General features: G+C 41.0%; 1 long non-coding RNA gene across 1 annotated transcript; it reads left to right on the forward strand.

Moving 5' to 3' along the window:
- The first annotated feature begins 5,053 nt into the window (after nt 1-5,053).
- Nucleotides 5,054-9,120, forward strand: LOC138685858 (uncharacterized). Its single transcript, XR_011325241.1, has 2 exons — nt 5,054-5,131; nt 6,916-9,120. It is a non-coding gene; the product is annotated as an uncharacterized lncRNA (long non-coding RNA).
- The last annotated feature ends 369 nt before the right edge of the window (nt 9,121-9,489 follow it).

The raw sequence follows: 9,489 nt of genomic DNA on the forward strand, positions 1-9,489 counted from the left end.
TGCCCAAGAACTGTGCTAGAAATAAACCTTGAGTGCACACATTGCTACAAAGTCCTACTTTGTCCACTGCTACTATGCTGAAATACCTTCTCTTGACCTTTGATGGGGGATATTTCCCATTTTGCTCATCATCTTTGAGCCAACTTGAGAGCTGTGATCAGATATGCCTTAGACTAGGTTGGTAAGTTTACTTGGTTCTTTCAGAACTTGAAGAGTTCTAACAACATGCATCTCTACAGATACCTCACTATGTCTACAAATGAATGAGTTCCCACTTACCTCTTCACAAAAGGGAAGAGCTCATATACTAACGTATTGCAATCAGTTTTCAGGATTTGACTACCAAGTGCTGATACTTGCTAAAAAAACTAAGTAAATAAATGAAACAACTGATTCTGAGGACATAAACTTTCATTAAGGGGCACTGCAGTGGCCAGATGTAGGCACTTCACTGCTAGAGGAAGAATAAGTTTTAGATAGGCTTTTATTACACATGAGGCAAACGGCTTTACTTTCTCTGTTTAACACAAATACGCAAAGCCTGCCTTTGTACCACAATGCTACCACTCTCTTGGCAGCAATATTAAAGAGGTCCCTTTGTTTTGTTGGATATTAATACCAGGCTGCACTCTGAAATGTGATTTTAAAAATAGAAGGAAAGTTAATTGTTGCTGGGAAATTTTAATTGAGGCTGATTAAAGGAAGCAACAAAATATATTGACTACTAAACCTCACTTCTTGTTTTAAGTGTGACCTGTAATGGACTCCCCAAATCATTACGTGGTCCCTCTAAGCATTCCAGGTTTTTCATTTGAAATTCATTAAATGTTTGTGTGTCTGATTTTTGGGGGGTTTTCTGAAAAGTTTTATAGTCACAGCTGCACTAGTTATGGATAGGTTTATAGTGCCTTGCCCATCAACTGGCCCACATGTCCAGTCCAGTTTGTTTGATACCTTACCTTTCACAAGCATTCAGCAGTTCTGGAGGTGTTCTTATAAAGCTGCCAGTAAATGTACCAGCTGGACTCGTTTATGTACATGAGCAGCCTCATTCCGGCTGCCTTACAAAGAGCCAGTGGCAGTAAATCTGTGGTCAGTCCATATATGTACTTTAAAGTATTTTTTTACACTTCAGAAAAGAAAATAATAAAATATTGCTAAGCTTTTTAGTAAGTTATATGTGGTCTTCAGAAGAACTTGAATACTCCATGGTGAAAAAACAACCTTCTGAAAGTCCCTTTTTCTTTGCAGTAAATTCTTTATGCTGTGCAATTAAAGCTGTTAGAAAAGTCTGCTCTCTTAGAAGCACACTGATGGACTGCATTTTTGTAGAAAATCATGTGAACAAATTGCTCATTATTTCCTTTTGTGACTGTTGCAGGTGCAACACGAATAAAGGACTTCTTGAAGGCTGCAAACACCTTCTTCACATTGCCCAGGGAGGTTTGGTGGTAAACAGGGCTGGTTTAAAATGTTCAGATGAGTGGCAGAATGAGAAGGTGCAGACAAGCCACCATGAATAATACATGCAACAGTAACCTCAACAAAAATTAGCACAGGTGAAAGGACTTCCAAAGGAAGGAAGAAAAAAAAAAAAAAGAAATGTTTTTTTTCAGCATCTCCAGATTTACTCTGAGACATCCTCAGCATAATGACAGAGGATGTCAAGAAAGGGAACCGCTTCTCCCTGACGACACTGGCCCACCTGCCAGCACCATGCTACTCAGAAGAAACTCTTTCCTCTCTTTTCCCATCCTTTTTCTGGATCTACTCACAGCTCTCGTGTGCTGTGTGTGAATGTCTCAGTGCTCACAACAGTTAGTGCAAGGTTTTATTAATGTATGCCAATAGAGATTCCAGTCAATCCCATCTGAGTGGCTCCCTACTATGAGGGTATTTACCTCAGCACTTCTAGTAAGAGCAAGGTCCCTGTGATTTCTATTTCTTTAGGTTAACAGGAGCTTTCAGCTAATCGTGTGTGTTATTGCTATAACTCACTGGTGTTTTTTACCAGAGCTAGTTTTCAAATTAATTCTCTGACAGCATGTCTACTGAACACAATTTACAGCTTCATGGCAACAGTGGACTTTACTGCTTTGTGTTTTACCACAGGAATACTTACGGCATGTGTCTACTACCCTACAGACCAGTCTCTGTAGCTTTTCCTATGAGATAAGTAAGCGGGTTCAAGCTTCAGCAAGGAATATAGCTGGCATCTTACCAGGATAGCTATTGTGGCTATCCTTTTCCAGCCATAGTTCTGTTGCAATAAAAAGATACCAATACACATTATTGGTATCTGTGCTCTACTGCAGTCCTAGGACACTTTTTGTCTCTGACACCTTGCCTTCTTCTTCCCTAATCTAGAACTTCTTTTGATAGTTACCACCAACTAAAAATAAATGGTTACAACCTCCATATGGTACACTGCAAAATGTAAGAAGCATTAGGAAATGAAACTCAGAATTTCCTAAAGCAACCTAATACTCACTTTGGTTTGGGGATGTATTTTTGACTTTGTTAAAATGTATTTGCTGCAAGCAGCTGTCCCGTGTTCTGGGAGCCCTTTCCAATGCTTCAAATTTCATAGCAATTAACGGTTGCAGGGAACAGTCAAAATACAGTGCTGTCAACCCATACGATCATAAGTCTTTCCCAACCCCACAGCATGTAAGTCATGGAAATTCATGCTCTAGGAAGCTTGGAGCCAAGCTGACCTGAGGGCATGGAAGCAACCAGCTGTGCTGCCAGCAAAGTGACCTGAGTCAGGGGCTATGGCCGAGCCTACAGACCCTCAAGCGTCTGCACTGATGTTCGTACTTCATGCTTAATCCAGTCATCGGTTGCCTTCTGCTCACCACTTGCATGTCCAGAGACAAAGTCTTTTTCCCCAGCTTTCCAAAAGAAGGAAAGAAATACCTCTCTCTGGCAAACTGGATGATTCTCATTTCTTAAATAGTACCAGTAAATCTGTATCAGTTCAAATTCTTGTTACCTGGTCCCTTCACTAAAAGTGTGGGAGAGGTGACAGAGGGTTGTTTTTCTGTGTCAACATTTTGTTTCCTCCCAGCATGAGAAATGACTTGGCAAATGGTTTCATCGGGTGGAGAATTCACAGCCTAGACATTGCACTCAGATTGTGCCCTAACAGTTCAAAAACGCTTCCAACTTTACTCCTCTTGTATGGTTATTTCTACAGAGAAAATCAATAGGTTCTCATTCTCTCTTACTTTCTTAAACCAAGCTAGTTGGTTTTAACATTAACCTCCTTTTATTTATCTTTCTGCCAAATTGAAAAGATTTGACCTGAGGTGTGGAGCTAGACATTTCATATCTGCTTACTAGTGCAATGCAGTTTGGGGACTAGTTATATTATTGTAGAGAAATGCAATACAAACTTTATGTGTATGATATTAAGGGGGCAGTGTCTAGACAGAGACTGGGTGCCTCTAGACTTGTGTCTACTACAGGGATTGATAGAAAAATGAAATCTCTTAGTAAAGCTTTCCTAGAAAACCACATAAGCATTAATGGTTTTATTTATGGCACTAATATTTTAAACATAACATAATTGTGACTTCAGCCATTCAGAATAGCAAATGAGTCAGGGCCTGATGCATGACTCCTACAAGCAAATGCAATAGATTGTCTTGTTGGTGTTTGGGGGGGGGGGTCCTCTCTTTAAAAGAATACCTCTTAATCTGCTTTTGTCATTAACAGAAAGGTCATCAGCTATGCCTAGTACTGATATTTTATTCCTAGTTAAACTGCAAATTTTAAATGCTTACGTGGTGTACAAATTAGCTGCTGAAGAGCAGCCAGGAGTGGCAGGTGACCATGGCAGGGGATGTCAGAAGTGACTGAGTTTTGGAAATGGGATGGCTTTCTTAAAATAGATCAACAACATGAGTCATAAAGAGATTTCAGGGAAACTCTAACTCCTACTGTTAGACAGCAAGGTAGAAACCTGTGTAGGGTCCCAAGGCTGAATCCAGAAAACAGCAAGGTTGTAAGTATTGGAAAAAGTCAGTGGAATAGACCATCAATGGTTTTGCACTTTTTACATTGCTATGCTTTATCAGAGTATATGAAAATACTTTGTGTGGATACAGTAAAACATGTTGTATTGATTTACGTTTGGGAGGACAAATTGTGAACAGCCAAAGAAACTATGCTATATTTGAACAGCTTTGTTTTGTGTGGAAGTGTGGACACTGAAAAAAATTGGAAATTTGAGGAACATGAAAAATGCTCTTAAGCATATGTTTATGTTTTGGAAATATTGCGAGAACATAGCAGGGAGCTGCCTTTCCAGAGGCCAGGTCTTACAGAAGAAAAACAAAAAATATTTATAAAAGGCTAATATGAGTAAGATGACTCATCCCTGGAAGTGTTCAAGGCCAGGTTGGATGGGCTATGAGCAACTAATCCAGTGAAAGATGTCCCTGCCCATGGCAGGGGGGTTGGAATTAGGTGATCTTTAAGGTCCCTTGCAACCCAAACCATTCTATGATTCTATGACTTCCCTAAAAGCCTAATATGAATAAGATGCAAGGAGAAACTTGCTCTGAGGTCAGCATGTGTTTAACTTAAATGTCAGTGTAGTGAAATCTGACTGACGTTTTCAGAAGGGGCGATTGGTTTGGGGTATCTTCAGAGCATTACCTTGGTACCCAAAGTTCAGCATCGCAGTATGTGGCATCTCAAACCAGCAGCTTCACTTGAATCTCGTTCTTGTTCTTTTTTTAAAAAAATCATTGCAGTGTAGGGGTTGTTAGATCACAGTTCTGTTCGTCATTATTACTGACTTGTTAACATTTCTCTCATGCAACTTCTGCTGTAGTGGATCTAAGGTTTATTATTATGACATAACCTGGAATACATTTTAGCGTTTTTTTCTTCTCTTGGCAAGAAAATGCTCCCATTCTGGGATGAAAAGATAACACAAATGAAACCAGACAAGGATCATTGCATTTGCTAATCTGAAGTGAGAGATTAATGTTGTACTCTGGACTAGTTCTAAAAAAAATGCAGGATTTTACTCTGTTTTCAGAACAATACTTGCAACTGCTGAGATGTGGAGAGAGGGAAAGGATCAACACTGATTTTCCAGTCTCTTTATGGAATAAAGGTAGTGCTGTTATGTTTTGCAGCTTAACAACGTAAGGATATGCATGTCACTACATCTTGTCCACTGTCACTTTGTTAAAATCAGATTAATAGAAAGCAAGAGAGGGCTCATTAGTTACTTCAGCTTCTTGGTAGTAAGACATACCTTTGATTTTAACTTTTTATTTAAAATTGTAAAGTAAAGTTACTGATTTTTGCTGAACTGTAAGGACAAAGGGCTCCTTCTCACTCTGGTGAGCAAGGGAGCAGTGAAATACATTGAGCCAGTGCTCTCTTTGTAACATTACTCATTATTACTGGGGCTAACCGGTTACTGAGCCCAGTGGCTGGTAAACTGAGATGAGTTCAAGGCCAGCCCATTGGTGCTTACTTGTATGTTACTCCTCAGCCTTGTTGTCCACAATATACGTTGGGCCTTTCTGATGCAGAGGGTTGCAATTCAAAGGCACTCTTGGGACCCAGCATGCTCACTACTCCTCTGCTGTTTGTGAATGATGTTTAAACAAAATGACTGACTTTAATGCGTCTTCCCATGAATTACCTACTGTCTTCCATCTAACCTTCAGAAGGCTAATATATTGAAGGAATAACTTGGATGAGACATTAACTAGTAAGATTAAACAAAACACACCAGCTACGGTCTAATATTCAACTCAGCTCAAAGTAAATTTTTTATTCACTATGAAGAAAATGCTCTCTGTTGTCTGGGTTCCAGCTTTAGTGTGTAAACTGCTATACACTGAAAATTGTATGTACGGAAGGGACCTCTGCTCATCTGGTCTAACCTCCTTCTAAAAGCAGGCTGTCTTCAAAGTTGGATTGCTCAGGGCTATGTCCAGCTCTGTTCTGAATATTTCTAAGAACAGACGTTCCACAGCCTCTCTGGGCGCCTGTCCCAGTGCCTGGCCACTTTCATGGTGATATTTATTCTTCCTTTCCTCTAAGTGGAATATCCCTTGCTGCAACTTGTGCCTGTTGCCTCTTGACCTTGCAGAGGTGCTCTTCTGAGAAGAGCCTGGATCCACCTTCTCTATAGTGCCCTTTAGGTAGCTGCAGGCAGCATTTCGAGACCTAAGGCTTCTCCAAGCTAGATGGACTCAGGTCCTCACCCTTTCCTCACACATTGTGTGCCACAGTCCCCTAACCACACGTGTAAGTGATCAGCTGCACTTTGTGCAAACATGTGAAAAACATCAGGCGGTTCATTACTAGCTCTTGAATGAGACTTGACACAAAAGTAGGTAAAGAGCCTTGGATTCAGGTTGAACATTGCCAGACAGAGGGACATGTGATAATGCAAAGAGGGAGAGCGCTCCAGAGTATGTTACCCAAGTTCTCTTGTCTTGTGCCAACACGACACCTGGGCCCTCTGTGTTGTCACCCCTTCCTACAGCACCTCACAATCGCAGGAACAGATTTTTGCACATGTTCATAGAAGAAGCCTTTTTTGAGAAATACGTGGTGCAGTATGGCAATCACCAACGTGAATTTGGGCAGGATGACACAGAATAAACACAGAACTGCTGGCAGTCTAAAGTTTTGCTGTGAACAAGCAGGGATCTCCTGTCTATAACCTCATTTAACCTCACTGAAACAATAAATATTAGAGATCTGGAAAATCCTGAACATCCCCATAAGTAAGTGTTTCGCCTTTAACCTGTTGGTGGGTCTGATTTTATTCAATTTTAAATAAGACCAGGTTTGCCTTATATGAGGAGCTAATACGATAACTAAGCCCATTTTCAGCACAAGGGTGCAAATATCTTTTTCATTGTTCGTTCCAAGGCTTCCAGAAGAACCACACTGTGCAAGAGGCATTCAACGTCAGCATTTCGGGGGTTCACCGTTAACGATCATGGCTGTGGATAAAAGACTGGTTGGCAAGTGATACCCTGTCACCCACTGTTGTGTCATATCCAATATCTTACATTAAGAAGGCTTTAGGGGAAATAATAATAATTTTGAGGGGAAAAAAATTAATAGAAGTAGAGGTTTGGCAAAAATAAATGTTTTATCAGGAACAGTCCTTGCCAAGCATAACATTTTCTCAGGAGCCAATCTTGGCAAAATGAATGTTTTATCAGGAGCAGAAGTTTGGAAAAAGTAACATTTTATCAGAAGTGGAGACTTAACAGAAAATGCCTTTTTATCAGGAGTGAGGACCATGGCAATTTAAGGAGAAAGGCTTGCTGAAAGTGGAGTTTTATCAGGAGTTTTGCTTGAGGAAAATAGTGTTTCATGAAGGGCAGGAACTTTCCAAAAATAATGTTTTATTAGGGAGAGGAGATGGATGAAAATAACATTTTATCAAAAAGAAGGGGGGGAGGGATGGATTTAGTGAAAGTAGTGTGCTAACAGCTTCTACCGTCCAATATGGGAAGCTTTGCTCCTGGAAAAACATTATTTGCACACTGAGTGCTTGCCCTAGCTAAAATGCTGGTTTTGACAAGCTGTGCTGCTGCTAAAATGTTATTTTTGGCAAGCTCATCTCTCAAAGAGATGTTTTTAGAAAGCTCTCTTCAGAGAGAAGATGTGCAAATTGACTACAATACCTGCAGCAGAGCCAGGTACCTCTGTGAGCCAGATTTTCATCTGTTTATTAGCTCTCCATGGCTTCCTTTCCACCTTTTGCTTTACGGTGATGATGTCGATGCACAGCACTTTGGATCCTGAAAGACCATTCTGCTTCCAAATGTAGGCCTCCTTCATCATTTTGTTTCCCTCGGCTGCTCACTGACTCAGACTGGTTGACTCTTCTCCAAGTGTGTGTTATGCACCCTTTCCCACGAGGGCTCTCTCCCCACGCCTGGAAGATTGCTTACGGCTTGTTTCTAACTCTTCCAGTCAGAGTTTGACACCACTGCGCTTGAGATGTCCCTGAATGCAGCAAAGGACCCAGTAGCAAAAAACACATGGAAAGGTCTTCATCGCATCTTTTTCTGGTGGTAAGAGGCTGACCACAAGAGACTGAATCTCTTGCAAAGTACACTTTTACAAAAAGGGGCAGGAAAGAGGAAGGAAATGACAGGTTGAGTCACTTAGTACATCTCCATATCTCATCACATCTCAAAGTCATGCTGTACACTACATCCATCTGTGCCCCAGTGGAGTTCTGGGCAAGTACCCATGTCAGGAGTCTCCCGTACGTGTTATCTGTAGGTATCACCACTATGAAGAAACTAGGACCACGCATGAATGTAGGCCTATGGCCTCTTAACAATTTGTTGCTTGAATAAAGAGGTTTAGATGGCATGTAATAAACTGGAACAGGAGAGCGTCAATTACTATGACCGGATGGATGGGACTCTCCATGGACATTGCGGGAATTTGCAGGGTGTCCTCAGAATCACTCATTGTTTATTTACAATGTCACTGAGCACCAGTGAGAAACCATGAGAAAGCCTGACTCAGTAGCTATTTTTAAGAAAGGTGACAGGTGTGAGCTGGTTATCACAGGCCACTCTGTTGTCCTCCCTTCCAGGTACTGTAAGACACTTGCACCAGGAATGAAATGGCTGGCTATTTTGAGAAGGGGGGCTCTGAAGCTGATTTCAACTTGAGCTCTTCTTTTAAGGCTGTAAGAGAAAACGCCCAGTAAGGAACTGGTGAAGGAAAACAGACAAGCATATGTGGTGCAGTATATTAACTACTTCAGCTGAAACCAGGATATGGGACATGCAAAGCACGTGAAAAATCCCATAGATCTGACCAAGAGGACCTTAATTTTCTTATTGTCATAAGGAAGAAAGAATGTTCTCCAGTGTTTCAAAATTTTCCCAGTGCGCATTGGCCTTTTATCCAAGTCCCACTGAAGCATTTCCACATACGAATATAGTAAGTTAATGTCATTGCATTAGAGTGATTATGTTTCATTGTAGCCAAAGTTACTGTGCTGTGATTGACTTTTTACTTGTACTATGTTCATCTGTATATTGCTGAATTACTGATGATTTGTCATTGTATCCCCTAATAAAGTATTTTGCTGTTTTTTACTTTGACTCTGCATCCGAGAGACAAGGGATTGCCTTTTAGCGGCGAAAGACTCGGGTAAGACACAGTTTTTCCGTGGGTGAATGGATCTAGGTAGTGAAGGCTTTTAGAAGAAACCCTAGCTGTCTGAATCCGTCTTTTGTGACTACCAACAGCAACTGGCAGAGAAGTTACACACAGAGCAGGGTAAGGTGGGTAATATCTCCTCTTGGTACTAAGTAGCAGAACAAGCTGGGGGCTTGAGGGGATATGGACTGACTAGGGAGGGTTGAGGAAAACTACACTTGGGTCGCCGACTACTGCATTTCACTTCAGGTTCAGATGAATCTCATACTCCAAAGAAAGTCTTACCTGAAATCACTGACTAAA

The sequence above is a fragment of the Haliaeetus albicilla genome, chromosome 7 (genome assembly GCF_947461875.1).
Source record: "Haliaeetus albicilla chromosome 7, bHalAlb1.1, whole genome shotgun sequence".
Lineage (NCBI taxonomy): Eukaryota > Metazoa > Chordata > Aves > Accipitriformes > Accipitridae > Haliaeetus > Haliaeetus albicilla.